Genomic DNA, 18997 nt, shown 5'->3' on the forward strand with positions numbered 1-18997 from the left:
ACACCACCATCCATGCCATCCCTGCCAGGACTTTGATGGTGGCGGGCTAAGCCATGCCCCATAAAAATATGTTCATCAAGGCTCTCAGAGCCTGGCCTGTGACTCATCTACTTAGTTCCACTGTGCTTGAGGACCATTCTGTTCCTTAGCCCAACCTAGGTCTCCCTACTTCCACCCCAAGCTATTTGCCTACTTACTGGCCCCTGGATCTCTTTGCCACCTCTGCTACCCACTGTGGCCATGTCACCTATGTCACTTTTCAGCTTTCCATCTAATATTTCACCAAGGTCTCACCTAGTCCCGGGGCCATTCTTTCTGGACCTGGATGAGGTTGCTGCCACCCAAAACCTGGTACTACAACATATACAAACTGGGGAATGTGAGGGTCTAACGTGGGATATTCCAACACTTCAGAATACCAAAATCAAGTTAATCTCCTTTTATTCAAAAACATGAAAAGAGACAACAAATAACAGTAAAATAATAATAAACAGTTTCATATTTATATATATATTTAATACTTAGGAAAACTAAGTTTTAAGAATTTCTTTAATTTAAAGGAAAACACTAAAGAAATCAATGTAAATATTTTAATTCACTAAGAGAAAAGAAAAACCAGAGACACAGGGCAAACAAAATTACAAGAAAGCATGGAAAACAGAAAATATGAACAAGATAACTGAAGTAAGAAATTAAATCTTACTTTTTTTGAACCCAAATCCTATATTTCACATAGTTTTTCTCCTCAGAAATTTCATTTCTAGGATTTTATTCTAAAGAAAGAATGATTGATGTGTCAAAGACAGCTACAAGGTTATTCACTGCAGTTTTGTTTACTAATGCAAAAATGGAAATAATATAAATGGCCAAAGAACCTATTTTAAAATTATGATACAGTGAGATGCAATCTGCCGTTTAAAATATTTTCATTAGGGTTTCCCTGGTGGCACAGTGGTTGAGAGTCAGCCTATCGATGCAGGGGACACGGGTTCGTGCCCCGGTCCGGGAAGATTCCCACATGCCGCGGAGCGGCTAGGCCCGTGAGCCATGGCCGCTGAGCCTGCGCGTCCGGAGCCTGTGCTCCGCAACGGGAGAGGCCACAGCAGTGAGAGGCCCACATACCGCAAAAAAATATATATATATATTTTTTTTTTTCACTAACTATATGAAGTGATATAAAATTTTCAGAATATTTTATTAAGTAATAAAGAGCACTAAAAACAATGGGATCTCACATTTAGAATACTTATTTTGCTTGCTAAGTACATATGTGTGTATATGTATATATAAAAAATTAAAAGTATACATCAAAATATCAACAGTTGGGGGAGGAGATTGTTGATTTACATATAACTGATCCATAATCCCGAATTATTCTGCAAGAAACACACTTTCACTTCTGCAATAAAAGAATAAAAATGTATATATAATCTCAGATTAGGCTAAAAAAAATTTTTAAACCTATTTGCAAGAGATACACCTAAAGAAAATAATAGGAGAGTTTAAAAACACAAAGATGAGGAAGAGTTTAGAGGTAAATAAAGTTAAAAAGCAATCGAAGATAAAGCCATTACTTGTACCAAAAAAAAGTTAAATGAATTAAGAAAAATTTATTTAATGACATTATACAGCCATTAAAATCATGGCTCACTCAGTATTTATTAATTAATATCTTATGATACAGTATTAAGTTAAAAAAGACACCAAACCGTATGTATATTACAAGCCCTATTAATAAAACATGCAATAGATATGACGTATTACATTAAACTAATATATTAAATACACATATAAGAAAGTTTAATATGACTATATTATGTACAACACATATTATTACATATGCATTATAAAAACAGACTGGAAGAAATAAAGTAAAACACTCATAAGGATTTTCCTGGGTGACTCATTATAAGTGATTTTTTTCAATGTTCATAACATTTTTTCATGTTTCTATACAAATATATTGTTTTTATAATCTGAGAAAACATTTAAAATATGAAATAGGTATTAGCTATTAAAACCAGTCATTTCACATGATATAAAGATAAGATTAGAAGAGGTAAATAAATGAAAAAGTAACAAAAAGTTAAGCTTTTCTCGTGTTTTTTAAAATAAATTCACTAGCGTCATTGCACAGAATCTAGAAACACAGAGAATGGTATTTTTAACAACAGCAGCAAAAATCAATCACATGAATTTCCTTTTTTTAACATTTTTGAAGTTGTTCTAAGATTCAGACCTTGGAAACGAAAATTTTTAACATGCAATTGCTATTCTCTGTGTATGCAGGTGCTTACTTTCCTACAATTCATTAATGTCCAGTGACATCACCAGCACTGGCAGGGGGAACAAAAGGGTACAGAGAAGCGCTATCTATCAACCTTTTAATTTGCTAAAATCCCTTAATGAGGACTAATAACCCTTAATATTCATTTGCTTGATAAACAAGCCATTTGATTGGAATGGAAGGTCAACACAGCCTGAGGCTATTTTCCTGCTGTTCTGTCAGATTTTAATGGCTGCTGGAGTGCAGTTGCTACAAATACACACACTAAATGCCCACCCATATATTTAAGCATGGACTCTAGAAATAAAGGAAATCACTGAACATGATGTATTTGTCAACACCTATCCTCCTGAGCCCGGGTCAGTCTTTGTGGTCCGACACTTAAACCTGAAGTTCTGGGGCAACTTATTGACATCATAATGGGCATAACTGGGGGAAGTGCTCAGAACCTGTGTGCCTAACTGTAGCCCTCTTTCTCCATCCCTGCTATGCTTGTCCAATCTTCGTGTTTTGCCATTTTCTTGTTTCCTGATCTGTCCTCCAGTTTCTTTCCCCAGAGTCCTGCCCACTTAGCCAGGACTTTGATATTGGGTTGGCCAAAAAGTTCGTTCGGTTTTTTTCCATAAGACGTTGCAGAAAAACCCAAACGAACTTTTTGGCCAACCCAATTTCTCTATATTGGAAGCTACTTTCACCATCGGGTACACTGATCATGATGTTGAGAGCATCTGTGTCCACAAAGTACCGACCACCAAGCCCAATAACCATAATGCGTGTACTGACCTGTTTGAATATAGTCTCTACCTGGACATTAGAGAGGCCAGGAGTACAGGTTCTGGAGTCAGACCACTGAGTTGCAGTCCTGTGTCAGTTGCTTACTAACTGTCTGAATGGGAATGAGCCATTTAATTTCCCTAAGCCTGTGTCGCCTTCTGAGAAAATATCTCCAAGGGGTTATTTTGGGAATTAAATGAGATTCTATAATAAGAAGCCAAGCATATGGGCAGCACTTAGGACGTCTAGGAGTAGGCTACCTGTGGATAGCAAGAAATATATATAAGGTCTTCAAGAGCAAGAAGAATTATGAGAACCTGCAGAGCCTTCTGCCCAGGATGGAAGACTTAGAGAAGATGATTGGGTAGGGATAACTGGGTGCAAGAACTAACTGCTGGGATTATGATTCAAGGTTAAATCTTTGTCCTATGAAAATCTAGAAGTCTAGATATCTAGGTATAAGATTAGTGCCAGGAAAAAAGCAAGACTATAAATTTACCTGAAAAGCTATGATAAACCTTAAATTTCATTCAACAAGAAAGATAATTATCTCTAGAGCAATAGATGGGGATGAAAATGTAGATGTAGGTGAAAACATAGATGCTTTGGGGTTTGGAAGCATGTCTAACTGAAAGTGAGAGGGTCATTACAGTCACCTTTACTCCTGAGCCATATAAATCCATCTAAAGGACGGCTGACCCACCAATCTTGCTGAAGTGCTGCAATGACCATCAGCCAATTCATCTCTCAAAGCCCTTGAATGGATTACAGAATTACATATGATCTCTTCTGCATGACATCATCACATTGTCCAACTTTCCTTTGCAGCCTTTATCCCAATATGTTCCTACCTATTCTTAGTGCTCCAGTGAAACACACTCTGAAACAAACTATGCATTTCCTGCCTTCATGGTTTTGCTCTTACAATTTCTTCTTCCCAGAAATCCCTCCAACTTTGTAAATTCCTTGCAACTCTACCCATCTTTCAAGATCTGTCCCAAATACAATCTCACTGTATGATGCTGCAACTCGAACTGTGTATAGAATATGTGGGTCCAGAAACCAAGGGATGAAAGTAGGTGTGGTCCTACTTACTGTCATTGCAAGTGACACTTGAGAAATTTGTGCTTATCGTCCTCGTAACTTTAGGCTTTCAGGGCCTAGAAGTCTTAGTTACCAGAGAGTAACACTTTCGCCAGGGGATACAATAAAAGTTTCTTTGAACCAATCAAGATTTTAATTTTACTGAGGTATAATTTACGCTTTTTTTTTTTTTTTTTTTTTTGTGGTACGCAGGCCTCTCACTGCTGTGGCCTCTCCCGTCGCGGAGCACAGGCTCCGGATGCGCAGGCCCAGTGGCCATGGCTCACGGGCCCAGCCGCTCCGTGGCATGTGGGATCTTCCCGGACTGGGGCACGAACCCGCGTCCCCTGCATCGGCAGGCGGACTCTCAACCACTGCGCCACCAGGGAAGCCCCTAATTTACGCTTTTTAGTGTACAATTCTGAGTTTTGTTAAGTGCATATGATCAAGGTACCACCACCAAATCAAGATATAGAATAATTCCATCACTTCAAAATATATCCTCATGAACCTTTGTAGTCAAATCCTACCCCATCCTCCATGCCTCATGCCTCAATGTTTTCTACCCTTATAGGTATGCCTTTTCCTGAATGGAATCATACGGTATATAACCTTTTGAGCCTGGCTTCTTTCACTTAGTGTAATGTATGTCATTGCTTGTATCAGTAGTTCATTCCTTTTTATTGTTGAGTAGTATTCCATTTGTGTGAATGTACCACAGTTTATTTATTAATTAACCAGTTGCAGGACATTTGCATACTTTCCATTTTTGGCTATTATGAATAAAGCTGTTATAAACATTCACTTACAGGTTTTATCGTGCTTATGTGTGAATCTAAATTTTCATTTTTCTTGGGCAAATACCTAGGAGAAGGATTGCTGGGTCATATGGTAAGTGTATGTTTACCTTTACAAGAAAATTCCAAACTTTTTGAAAGTGGCTGTTCTGTTTTGCCTACCAGCATCATTTGAGACTTGCAGATATTCTGGATCCTTGCCAGACCTCGGTATAGGTATAGTCCTTTATATTACTTTTTATAAAAAAAAACCCCAAAACTAGACATTCTAATAGAGGAATAGTAGTATCTCATTGTGGCTTTAATTTGCTTTTCGTTAATGACTAATGATATGAGCATATTTTCATGTACTTATTTTACATCTGTGTATCTCTTTTGGCAATGTGTCTCTTCAATTATTTTGCTTTTTATTGGGTTATTTTGTTTTCTTATAGAGTTTCGAGAATTTTTTGTATGTTCTACATAACAAGCCCAATACTAGATATGTGTTTTGCAAATATTTTCTTTCCATCCGTGGCCTGGCTTGTCTTTTCATTTTCTTAACAATGTATTTGAAGAGCAGATGATTCTAATTTTGATAGTCTAAACTATAATTTTTCTATAGATCATGGTTTTGGAATCTTTACATAACAAACGGTCACAAATCCTTTCTCCAGTTATTTTTATAGAAGTTTTATAGTTTAGGTCTTACATTTAGGTCCATGATTCATATAAAGTTAATTTTTGTATACGGTATATGGTATGGGTTGAAGTTCATATTTTTTGTATATGGATATTCAATTTTTCCAGTATCATTTGTTGAAATGACTACCTTTCTACAGTGAATTAATTTTGTTCCTTTGTCAGAATCACTTGACTATGTATGTGTAAGCCTATTTCTGAAATTCCCAATCTTTTTCATCAGTCTATATATCTATCCTTTTTCTACTACCACACTCTCTGGATTTCTGTAGTCCTATACTAAGTCTTGAAATTAAATAGTGTGAGTCTTTCATCTTTGTCCATCTTTTTAAAAAATTATTTCAGTGATTTTAGTTTCTTTGCCTTTTCAAATTTTAAAATCAACTTTTAAAAGTTGATTTTAAAATCAACTTATATTAGCATCCAGCTTTCTAGCATTTTAAATGTTTGTAAGTATTTCCAGCATCTACTTGTATACTTTTCCATTGTGGGCTTTTATTCTGTTTTCAATCTAGTAGCCTTACAATATTTTTTGCAACATTTTATTATAAAATTTTTCAAGTGTACAGAAAAGTTGAAACAATTTTAGTGAATATGCAAATACCCACCACCTAGATTCTCTGATTCGATTTTACCCTCCTACTCTGGCTCTAAAGGGAAGATATCAGTGCAATTTATAAAATTTATATAATTTATAAAATTTCACTGATAAAATTTGGAAAGAGTCCTGTTGAATACTGACCGATGAATGCTGACAGTCACTCTAGGCTCTTCATGTCAAACACCAGTAAACAGGAAAGGAGTCACGCACTTGACTCTGATTGTCATGAGGAGGTAGGGATACTGTTACTCAGCGGGAGAAGAGAGTAATACATTTGCAACCTGATGATAATGGGCATTTCTCTACCCTCTCCTACCCAGTGTTGATGGTAAATTGGCAAATGCAATGGTGTACATTGGACTGTGAAGGGTATGGAAATCGAGGGCTCTGACCCTTCAGGGATTTGGATCAACCCACCAGGTAAGCCATCTAGACCAGCAGAGGTTCCAGCCAGTGGGTGAATGTACTCTGGAATGAGTACAAGTTGTCGGAGACCATGAGTATCAGTTGCAGCTACAAGTCCTGCTGCAGGGGCAGGACTGAAGTTGATCAGACTAACCTTCTTCTTTTACATTTCCCCAGGAAAAGAAACCAACCATAATCCAGGAAGAGCTGTTCCTAGATGAGGTAAGTTACTACTTAAAGCAAGTGAATCTGGGTGTAGCCTGCACCTAGATAGCCTGTTAGGCCCAGGTACTCATCTCCCTAGCTGCCAGGAGTGTTGGCTGTTAACAGCTCATGGCCGAGAAGGCAGATGGGAGCTGTCTCATCCTAGGTTCCACTTCCATCCAGGGAAAGTCTGCTTCCAATGACTGGGCCCTACATCCTTCCCTAATTTGGGGTTACGTCCAAATCTCCCCATAGAATTGTTTGAGGCCTCCGTCTAATGCAACTATATTTCTTTTCAATTTCTCCCTCTGTCCACCCTGCTCCTCCTAATTTCTTACAGGAGTTGTTTCTAAGAGTACTTTCCAGTAAACCCCCTGAATATAAACCTACTCAGAATCTGGTGCCTGGGTAATCTGTCCTAAGATACACTTGCACATACTGCATCTTTAGTGTTTCTCTTTCTGTGTATCTGAGGTGCAATCCAGCCCTACCTGGTCTTAATAAAGCTTCCTCAGGTGTTCATGATGTGCACTCCTGACTGGGAACCAATGGCATTAAGGATTGAGTTTTGGCAGTGTTTTGACCCAATTCTGGTAATCAATTTTTAAGAAAAAATAAATATATGCCTGTCAAAGGAAAGACTTTTGCCATGTTGAGATCAATTAGTGGTGACAATATAAATTTACCTTTACAGGAGAAATATAAATATGAAGGCAGATCATCATGACATTATTTATTAGAAGATTATGGTGATGGTGTACTGAATTAAACCTACAAGGCCAGCTAACTGGCCATGAGGAATATAAGAAGTGAGTCACCCAGAGAGGTCAACCATATCGAACGTCCTCTAGTCCTGCAACATTTCTGGTTCCTGCTAGTTAATAAAACCAATCTTATTTTATTAGAAGAAATATTTAATTCTAAGTATCTGATAACGTCCAAACTAGTAACAAAGATTTAAGTTCCTCTAGGGAAGTGATTTTTCTTTAGATGGTATAGACTCTACGGCCAGCATGTACTTCTCATTAGACAGCTGACTTTGTGTGTGAGTTTGGGCAAATCAATTTATGTCGCTGGCTTCATTTCCTTATTTTCAAAATGTTCATGTTGAGATAAATACTCCTTAGGTTTCTTCTGACTCTACAAGATGTTGATTCTCTTCCAAAAAGGAAGACCAAGTATAAAAGAGATCTAACACTCAGTGTAAGAATGGTTAGTGAAAGGAAAGTTGTATTTGTCTTATATCCATTCATGAGATAAATTTTTAATCTGTATTTTGAGCTGGAATAAATGTTAGACAGCCTGTCCTCAAATGGCTTTATTTTAAACATGAGTAGCTGACCTGAAGTTAGAGCCGCATTTAGCAAGTTGAGTATCTCATCCACTCAAATATTTGTTATTTCCTTTAGCTGTGCAATCAAGAATTGTATAAAACATTCCTGACACATCTTCCCAAGAGACCTTCATTTGTCTTCTCTGATCCTTAAAAATTTCTTTTAATAGTAAGGCTGAGAGAATGGTTCTATTGTTCTAAAAAGAAGAAAAAGTTTAAGGAAGAAGTCACTTCCTTACTAGTAAAAACAGATTTCCTTTCATCTGCTTCAACCTATTTTTAGCTCTCAAGGTATCACTGAAACAATCAGATATCCAGACCCCTGGACCAGTTGCTTCAGATGCAGCCACTATGGCAGACAGGAAGCAGAGAAGAGCTTTTATGTGCTTTATATACTATTTATATATTATTCCTCTGAATATGATTTCTTTGGAAGACAGGGTCCTGCTGCTTTAGCAAGTCAGAGAAACATCTATCTAGAAGCCAAAGGGTTGACAAGACACTTAATATACTTTCTTTAAAAAGCAGAGAATCCTAATGGGATCACTATGGTCCCCTCTGAGTTTCTTGGAAACTAAATGGCATTGGAAACTGTGGAGCTATTTTTTTGTCCTCTGGTAAAGTTCTGCATGAGTAGTTACCTATCATCAGACATGTTATTTTATTATAAATTACTTTTCTTTTTATCTCTCCATGTTTGGCATTAACTGATTTTTTAAAATTAGGTACATAGGTAGGTTGCATCATTTCTGAATTTTATTTCAGAACAGTAAAGCCAGTATTACAAAATAGTTGTTATAGAGAGGTTGAGAAGCACTAATTAAAAGAAATGTCATTAGAGGGTCGTGTGTGGTTGGCCTGTGTTCAAGAATAGGCAGTCTCTTCCTTGACGCCATCAGCACTCAAACCCATACAGAGGTTTGAGGTTTAGTCCTCATCTAGCAGAAAACACTATTCTATAGAAGAATCCTTTCGGGTATCTCTGCAGCATTCCTCTAATGAACACACTCGCTGTACCAAGAGAACATTCTCCTTAAGTCAGTCAAGTGGGAAATAAGAGTTGTACATCCTTCAACTGTATTCCCGATGTCAATACATTTTTTAAAAATAGATACACTACGATTTTAAGGTTGTAATGATGATCTGTGACCTATTTCTAAAATGTTGTGCTTTTTAGAACATTTTGAAATTGTTTATCTTAATATACTCAATTCTGAATTATCTATGCTTATGGGAGTCTAATGATGAACTGATATCTGAAAATTGACTCAGGCAAGGCCAAATCTTTACCAACGCTATGAAGAGGAAGCATACAGTAACTGTCTTGTCACTACTTATTCTGGGGATATAAATGAGAATTAAAATTATGAGAAGGTAGGTAGCAGTAAGTGTGTGGGATGATCTGAATTAGAAACAACTGAATTATTTTAGAAAAAGGTAAGCATTTTCTATATGATTGCATAAACTTTTCTGATTGTTCAATACAAAAATACAATTCTTCAGTTAATTATAAAAATAAACCCAACTTCTACTCAGTGAAAAAAATAGATGGTCTTTTCTAGACATAGAGACTTGAACGACTGAATTTGGAAGTAGACGGCAACTCTCAGGGAAGACATAGCTTCTCTTCTAGCTGCTCTATTTTCTGTTCAGCGATGGACTGACTGGCTGGTTTCAGCTAGCCTTATCCTTCATCCACTTTGAGTTCTGGTTCGGAGCCATAACATCACAATGCAAAATTCTAATTACAGGTCTTGGCTGGTGAATTCAAACTAGGCTTGATTATATTTAGACTAATTCTAAAATGGCATTTTAACATAAAACACTAAAACTTCACATATTCCTATTAATCTGATTTCCACACTTTGTGCCAGGAACCCCAGCCAAGAAATCAACAGGGAAGCAAATCAAAATATTTCTTAGCTATACCGCATTCCAAAATTACCCACTTCATGCCAAATCCTATTGCCCATTCTTACCTATCACACACCCCCAAGGGAAGCACTTTAGTGAACATGACCATTTGTTTCTGGTTTGCTTCCAAATTAAAAAGGCATTTAGTTCCCCCTGTAAAGTAGCTATTGCCAAACAACCTGAATCTTTATTTATAGCTGGTTATTCATCTCTCAATAACCATGAAAAATAAAAAACATGGAAAATTGTAGAACCAAAGACTCTTGCTTGATATGAAATGGTTTCCAGCAAGTACATAATCTAAGCCTCTTTTTTAAAAATAAGATACTTGCAAGCTATTTAAGAATTGAAGTCACTAAAAAAAACAGGCATTTTTTGGACTAATTATTTTTACTAGAGATGTGCTAGTTTCACCAAGCACAGTCCTAGAATTGGGCTGCCAATCCTAGAAATGTCTTCTCAACCATCTTCCTATTTCCATTCATCAGGCATCTTATTTGAGTTTTAGGCGTAGGACTTTGGAGAAGTTTTTGAACTACCAGGACAAAGTAGAGTGGACTAAAGTGGTTCTCTTCCCTTCCTCCTGGTCTACTCCATGGCTGCCATGTTATGAGACGTATTTGGACATATACCCACAACCCAAAGGTAAGCCAGACACTCTTCCCAGCCGTTCACAACAGTCAGAAAATCCAAGTATCATTTACTCCTTAGTAAATTCTCTTGAGCAAATCCCTTCTCAGGAGACAAGGGAATAACCCTATCCAGGCCCAAGGCTATACATTTATATGGAAAGACTGCTGGCCTGAGTTTTTACTCAAATCTATATACAGTGTATGCTATTATATTGTTATAGCAGGTTGCATGCAGAAAACCTCACTTTTCCATAGTTTTACTCAGTATATACTCCTATAGACTGTAATTCCACGGCCCTTTAAACAGTCTAAAACACACCTTTATGCTAGCGTCATTTTTTCTACTCTGTATGGTCTTTTAATGAGCCATGGATCTGAAGTCAATACCCTTTCCTAGCACAGACATTATACCCCTATCACACTGTAAAGAAGAAAAACATCCTGTTCAGAGAGACTGATTCCACTTAACCTGGGGACGCCAGAACCACGTGTTTTAGTTAACAAACATGGAAGAGCCCACTGAGCCAAATTAGACTTTATGAAATTCTAAATACAATTCAATAGTGAGATAAAAGGCATTTCAAGCAGGTGCAAATCTCCCTCCTGCTCTGCTGTGAATGCTAATTAACGAGCTGCCCTCGACTACTGGGTAAAGATTTTTTTAAAAAGAGAAGTAGACAGGAAAGGTCAGGAGTCTAAGGCTTAAAATTAAAGAGTAAATTTTAAAGTGTCATTAATTTTGGCATTAAAGCCAACATCTGGATAATAGATGGCCAAGAAAGAAAGAAAGGAGAGAGAATAAGAGACAAAAATGAAAGGCTTTTCAAGGAGGTGGATGTCTGCAAATGCCAAAGAAATGAAAGTGGTTAATGATGAGAGAGAAAAAAAAAATGACATTTATAGCAGAAGGCAAAGACAGTCGATTTGTTCTAATGTCAATTTTTAATCTACCTTGAAATTTCTTAAAATTCAACATAACACATTGTATTGTATGGCATTTTAATGCTCCATGTGCATTCAGTCTTAATAAATATGGCTGGCAAATATTGCTGTCTGTGCTTTACAATATTTCCTCATGTATAACTATCCCAAATACAACTCAAAACTATCCCAGAAACAACTCAAAAGTTCAGTCATAAAGAGTAGCATTCTTTCTGCTCAGTGAGCAATCTCATCTCGTCATACACCTTGGGGAAGTTCTGTATCTTCCATTGTTCTAGTGCTCTGTGACTTTGTCTCATCCTTGAAGCTATATCTGTAGTAAAATTATTTCATCTGCTCCTGACATTTGAAAACAAATATTCTAATGATGTGGAAAATTATTTTACAAGAAGTTAATTTAATCTTTCCATTTCCACCACTTCTCAAGTTTTTGGATACTCTTTTCCCCCAGAGGGAATATTTAATGTAATTACTTGACAAGAATCTGCCTCTCTCTTTCCCCCTCTCCCTCTCTCCCTTTCAGTTTTTAAAACGATACCTACCCAATGTAACTTGTGCAGGGAATGTAAAATAAAAATGACATCTTAAAAAATCTGAAGTGTTATCACATTATTTTTTGAAGACTTTGGCATTAATGTCAAAAAAACATGAACACTGGAAAAGGAGTCATATTTCTACAATATGTAGTGAATACAATAATGATCCTTAAAAGTCAATAAATTATGTCACTGATAAAATAATTATAGTATTCTATTTTTCATTAAAATAGCATCACCAATTTCCCCATAATAATCTTTAACTAAAACAGACAGTGTCACTTTAATACAGACATATGACCGAGATGGTTTGCAAGCAAGCCTCACAGGAAGAACTTGGGCACCTAGATAACTGGATTATTACCCTGACACCTTCATGTACCTCACTGCTATAGAATAACTTCCTTATCTAACTGACAAGGATTCGGTGATAGATGAAAATCATACATAGCAATAATTTACAAGACAAAATCAGCAACTTATTTTACTGAAAAAGATGAAGTTAAAGTTATATTAACCAAGATAAATATTACAGTTAAATTACAAAAATGAACACTAATTTTACCTTATGTGAGAAGGTCACATCAGTATGACAGATTCAGTATTTTTAATTATCCTAATGAATAAATGTAGAAAAATTATTTTCATTTACTCTGTCAGAACCTTATCCAGACAACCAACTAGCCTTAACATGGAGTAACTATTTTGATTACGTAGACAAAAACAACATTTAAGAGATGAAATGAATCCTTAACATTTAGAAGTATTATACCAATACATACTAAAATACTGTTTTCATGCCATGCATGAAGTATGAGGAAGTACAAGTTGATGATAATTTTATACTTTTAGTTGGAGAGGAAATAATAAGACTGACAACATAAAAGATAGTCTCAGAATTTTGCGTACATTTTAAATACATAAAATTTGTTTGGGAACAAAATGTATTGCCTTGCTTCTATATGAAGCTGAACATCTTTAGAGTCTACCCTGATAAGCACCAATCTTTTGTGTATATTTATCCAATACAATATTGATTTTTCCTCCCAGTAGCACCTATTATTTGCCGTGCACAGAAATGGAAATAGAGAGTCGTTGGATGACTTAAATTGTATGCAGAGGTAGCTTTGTTAGGAAAATGTCAATAACCTGCATTTCCTATGCCTGCTCCAATCTCACCGAGGTTCGTAATCAGTAAAGAGAGGTTAAACTCTAGCTATTCCCCAATCCAAGGTAGAAGTTTCAAGATAAACTCAGGTTCATCAACACTGAATCAATAATTCATTACTCAGTATGTCTACCCTTCTCAGGGATAAAAAAGTAGTGTGACTATTAATATTTTTTCCTGCTTCTCCTCTCATTTTTCTTAAAATGACGTTGAAGTTGATTTAAGACAAAAAATGTTAATTTTCTACTTTTACCATTATTACTAAAGACATCTGCAAAGGTTTCTAATGAAAACACCAAACGATGAAAAATTTGTGAATTACGCAGAAAATAATTTTTCTATAAAATTAAATCCCGAGCATTAGGAGGTAAGGAGATCTTGAAGTTCAGCACAGCGTAATCCAAATGAATAACTTCTTACTAATTTATCAGCACTGCTCTACATCTGACTTGATAAAACATAGATAACTTCTATAAAAAGAGAGATGGTTCACTCACTGACAATCTGCCTTTTATGTCAGGGCACTGGCCCATACTCAATGTGAAGACGGTCCTGTTGTTCTAACAGATACTGCACAGTTGAACATCTTTAGAGTAGCCATGCTGATGCGTCCCTCCAGTTTTAAGAAAGCTGGCAATGCCCCTTCCCATGTGCAGAAGAGAGAGATTCTTTTTCTTTTCTTATTGAACTGTAGTTGATTTACAATGTTTCAGGTGTACAGCAAAGTGATTCAGTTTTATATATGTGTGTGTGCGTGCGCGCGTGTTCTTTTTTAGATTCTTTTCCATTACAGGTTATTACAAGATATTGAATATAGCTCCCTGTGCTATACAGTAGGTCCTTGTTGTTTATCTATTTTATATACAATAGTGTTATATGTTAATCCCAAATTCCTAATTTGTCCCTCCCCCCTCTTCCCCTTTGGTAACCATACGTTTGTTTTCCATGTCTGTGAGTCTGTTTCTGTTTTGTAAATAAGTTCATTTGTATCATTTTTTTTTCAATTCCACATACAAGCGATATCATATGATAGTTGTCTTTCTCCGTCTGACTTGCTTCACTTAGTATGCTAATCTCTAGGTCCATCCATGTTGCTGCAAATGGCATTATTTCATTCTTTCTTATGGCTTCTTTAAGAGAGAAGTTACATGCTGCTGTGTAAAACAAAATGTGTCCATCAATCGATGAGAAGAGCTTATCCCACTGACTTCCTGTATGCAGGCAAATCCTCCACAGGATGGGGGACAGAGTACAGAGTGGGGACGGGACGGGGACAGGTCAGTTTCACTACAGCATGCTCTGGAGCACAAGGACAAAAAGAGGATTCTCCACATCCCCACTTTAAAACACAATTTGTTCCCTTACGTGCCATCTCCTTCGGTATCTTTTGTTTGATAGTGAAACCTGGAACTACAAGAGGACCAGGTGCTGACACGTATTTAAACATGCTGCATGACGATGACTCTTGCAGCATTTCTATTTGTGATTGCTGAAAATAACTTCGTTACTTCATTTTTTTTTTAATCTTCACTTCATCCTTATGTTGTGAGCCGTTTCATGGAGATGAGAAATTTAAGATCATTTTAAGCTCATTAGAAGAGTTTTTAGCAGATGAGACTGGGACAGGTAGGAAATTTAAAAGCCAATGTAAGGGAGGAATCCAAAAAATGATACATGCTGCTTTAAACATTTTATTTTAACTGAAAATATAGATATATTGCCAATCTTCTGAGGTTGAAACAAGGCCTTTTCTTTGAGTACACCTACTCTAATTGGCAGACCACGACTGTCTTTCTTAAACAAAATGCAACTGCACGCATCATTTTAGCTTGGGTGTCTCCAAAGAGAAGTCTGCAATAAAGGGTTGACTTAGTAAGCTTGGGTGTGTGTTCAAAGAAACAATTGGCTCCTGGGAGATAATCTCTAAGCCCTTAGAATACCCTGCCTGGTAAGACTGTATACCTGGGGCCTTGGGCCATGGCAAATAGTTTATGCTAACAGTGCAATGTGATTAATGCCTGTACTTTTGTCACCTAGGGCCCGGACTGCCACTCAGTTTGACATCTGGGAGAGCTGGAGACTGAGTAGGTCAGTCTGCTGCCTACGTGACTGGCCCCAGTAGGAACCCTGGACACAGGGTCCAGTGAGCTTCCCTGGCTGGCAATACTTTCCATACATCACATTGCAGGGAGAATTAAGAGTTGTCCATACAGCTCTGCTGTGGGAAGCAAACTGAAACTCTTGCCTGGTCTCTCCCAGATCTCACCTTTACTGATTTTAATCTGTATCCCTTTGCTGTAATAAACTATAACTATAATTATGAGTATAACAGCTTTTCTGAGTTCTGTGAGTCGGTGGAGTGGATTATCAAACCTGAGGGTGGTCTTGGGGATCCCCTGTACCAAAGTGAGAATTTAAAAATACTTACAAAACAATTGATATAAAATAAATATAAATTCATAAACTCTTCCTTTATCTATTAAAGTTGTCTTCCGACACCAGCTTTGGCAGCTTTTGTGAACTCTTTTCAAACATGAAAATGAATTTAAATTAATTCGATTAATTTATAAAAAGACCAAGTCTCTTTCCTTTTGCATCCATATTTTACCAAGTTACGAAAGTCTTAATTTGGTTATTTAATGAGTGTAACAAACAGTTTCAGAACAAAGAGTGTAACTCTTTGAAAAACTAAAACAAAGCGCTTTCCCTATTACAAGGGAGTAGAAAATATTCGCACAGAGTATCGGTGTGTGAAGTTAAAAATATCCTCCTCCCAGGGACTCTGATCATGGGATTCTGAGAGACAGACAAGGAAATGGTACCTGGCATTTCATCATCAAAAGGAATAGATTTCTGTTTCAAAAGTTCAGTGTTATAAAAGTACTTGATAGAAAATAACTTTGGTATCTATAAGGTATCAATCAGTAGGGTTGGAAAGAAGCCAAAAACAAGAGTATTTTAGCAATTGGGGGTGTCAAGGAAGAAAGTATTGTACAATAAAAGCATTGCAATAAGCATGTATTATGTATATATGCACACACACACATACATGATAAATGGAAAGCCTCTCAGAAGAATTTAATTCTTGGGTTTTGAGATAGATGACTATTGTAGATAAGTGAAGATTAACTTAGCCAAAACTTTTACTTACTTTTTGATTCTCTAGCAATATGGCACTTGAACTCCGAAGTTATTTTTAATAGAGTACATGCATATTACATATACAAACAGCTTCTTACCCTTAAATGTGTAGCCCTGGAAGAAAAGGACTTATTTTCCCAGTGTGTTTTGTTTGTATATCTGTGGAAGAGGAGGGGCACTAGAAGAGTTATTTTATAAAGACTTCTGTAAGGCACTGAGAGCCCAAAACAGGACTCATGGTGACAGTGGGACAGACCACAGGACTAGAGGAAGGGAACAGAATTTCCCCATCAGGGAGGCTTTTGCAGGACACTGGTGCACAGAACAAGCATGGTGATTTAAACAGAACACCAGACCAGTCTCCACGTGGAAGAGAAACAGAAAAGCAAAGGGTATTGGGCTTTGGTGGCTTTCAAGGGGCATCAGTGAACAGGCTGTAGAAGAGAGAAGTGCTATCTACCACTTGAAGGATAAAAGGACTCCCCTGCCTACCACCTTTTGGGGAAAAAGCCATACAAATGCCTTTTTGTCAAGTTATTGTGACCCTATGTTTTATACTCTGGGCTGGAACACCTGGAGGTACAGGAATCACACATGTAAACAAGCCAGCAGATCTGAATACAATCTATTGAGTATTACAACAGGTATAAGTATACAGTGATCTAAAAAAGGGAGTACCAGAGCCAATGTGTATTGGGGAAAGGGAGGGAAATTTGCGAAAGCTTCACAGAGGAACTGGTGCTTGAATTAAGTCAGGAAAAGTGAGTATAGATTTATCAGGCAGAAATGGGCTTGATGAGAATTCCAGGCAAACATCTAGAGGCAAAAGAGAGCATGGTATGTTCCAGGACTAGTCATTATTTGAGTAGGCTAAAGCATAGGGTATACATGCAGATGGAGTGACAGTAAGTAAATCTGGAAAGGTATAACTTGGATTTGTCCATTGCAAAGCTCCTTCAATTTATATGCATCATAAAACTTTCTCTGGGATCTTTGTGGTCAGCATGCTTGCAAGTGGGGGAGTTGCTACCAGTTGACAAGGCTGCCCAGTGGATACGTCTGCCAAGATTTTGTTGGATTTTGTGAAAAAAACACAAAACAGGAAATTGTTAGAAGGCAATCTGGACCTTCACAAATGGCTCTACCAACAAGGACTGCACATATATGATCCCTTTGAGGGAACTCAAGATATTACTACCAAAAAGTAGTTTTTGTAGTTTTACTACCAAAAAGTACTACCAAAAAGTATTACTACCAAAAAGTTTCATATAACTTGTCCAAGAGCATACGATTGGTTATTTACAGAGCTACGAGTATGACAATATTCTCAGACTAGAGATAAGTCTAAATTAAACATTGGAGTCTACTATAAAAATTCCTCCCCTCCACTCCTACTTAGGCAAAAGAGCTCCACTACCAGTAATTCCCAAATAGCTCAACAGTCACAAAACTTAGAAAGGGCTGAGAAATTAGAAGAGAGGCAGAAAGGGAGTTTGGTAATTTAAAAATAAAAAAGCTGATTATTTAATATGATTTCATATATGCCATTAATATTTCATTGCATTTCCCCAAGTGTTCAGGGACATTATTTTGAAAAGGCATCCTTGATATTCAGCCACAGTCATTTCAGCTTGAAATGAAGAGCCAAAATGCATTTAACTAAATACACCTTGGTTGCATTATTCCTATATGAGAAAAAAGACACTTCTCTATTACTAATTATTTGGCAAGATTATAACTGGACTAAATTAGCATAAGACTACAAAAAAATTACCCAGAGTGATAATCCAAACCTCAAAAGGTCAGTTTGAACACTGCATGCTGGTTATATATTAATAAAAGTGAATAAATCAAAGAACATGCCTGTGACTTCGAACATTTCTAAAATTTAATATATTTTAAACTGCTGCCCCAAAAAGTGGATATTTATTTTCTCTAACATTATTCCCTGATTCAGACTTAAGTATGCCTTCCATAATTCTGAAAGGGATAACAGTGAGTGATATATGAAAGGAACACTGCAGCTTCAGATATACTTCTTCCCAATTTTACAAGCCATGGCAATATTACTTAATAAGCAGAAGCTGACTTCTGCCAACATAGACCTTCACTTGCTTGAGACAGGGAAATATATAGTAGTTTACAAGAAGAACATTTGAACAATTACCATTTTATAGATCCTCCTTGACTGCAGAGAAGAGAAAAAAAGCCAACTGCACTTTAGAACAATCCTTCATTGGGGAGATGTTTTTAGTGAGTAATATTTCAAAGACTGTTCAAGGATGAAAAAAATATTTTATAAACAATAAATATTTTAGTGACTCCATGGTGAAAATTTCATAGTATGGGTTTTTTATACGGTATATTTTCATTCCACTGAAATTCCACTAACTGCAATCATTTCTAAAATTACAAATGGTCAAGAGTTTCCCTACCAAGTTAAAGTCATCTGTATATTTCCATACCAGTTACACTTTCTAGAGAATCAACTAGGTTTCT

This window comes from Phocoena phocoena, chromosome 5 (genome assembly GCF_963924675.1).
Source record: "Phocoena phocoena chromosome 5, mPhoPho1.1, whole genome shotgun sequence".
NCBI classification, from domain to species: domain Eukaryota; kingdom Metazoa; phylum Chordata; class Mammalia; order Artiodactyla; family Phocoenidae; genus Phocoena; species Phocoena phocoena.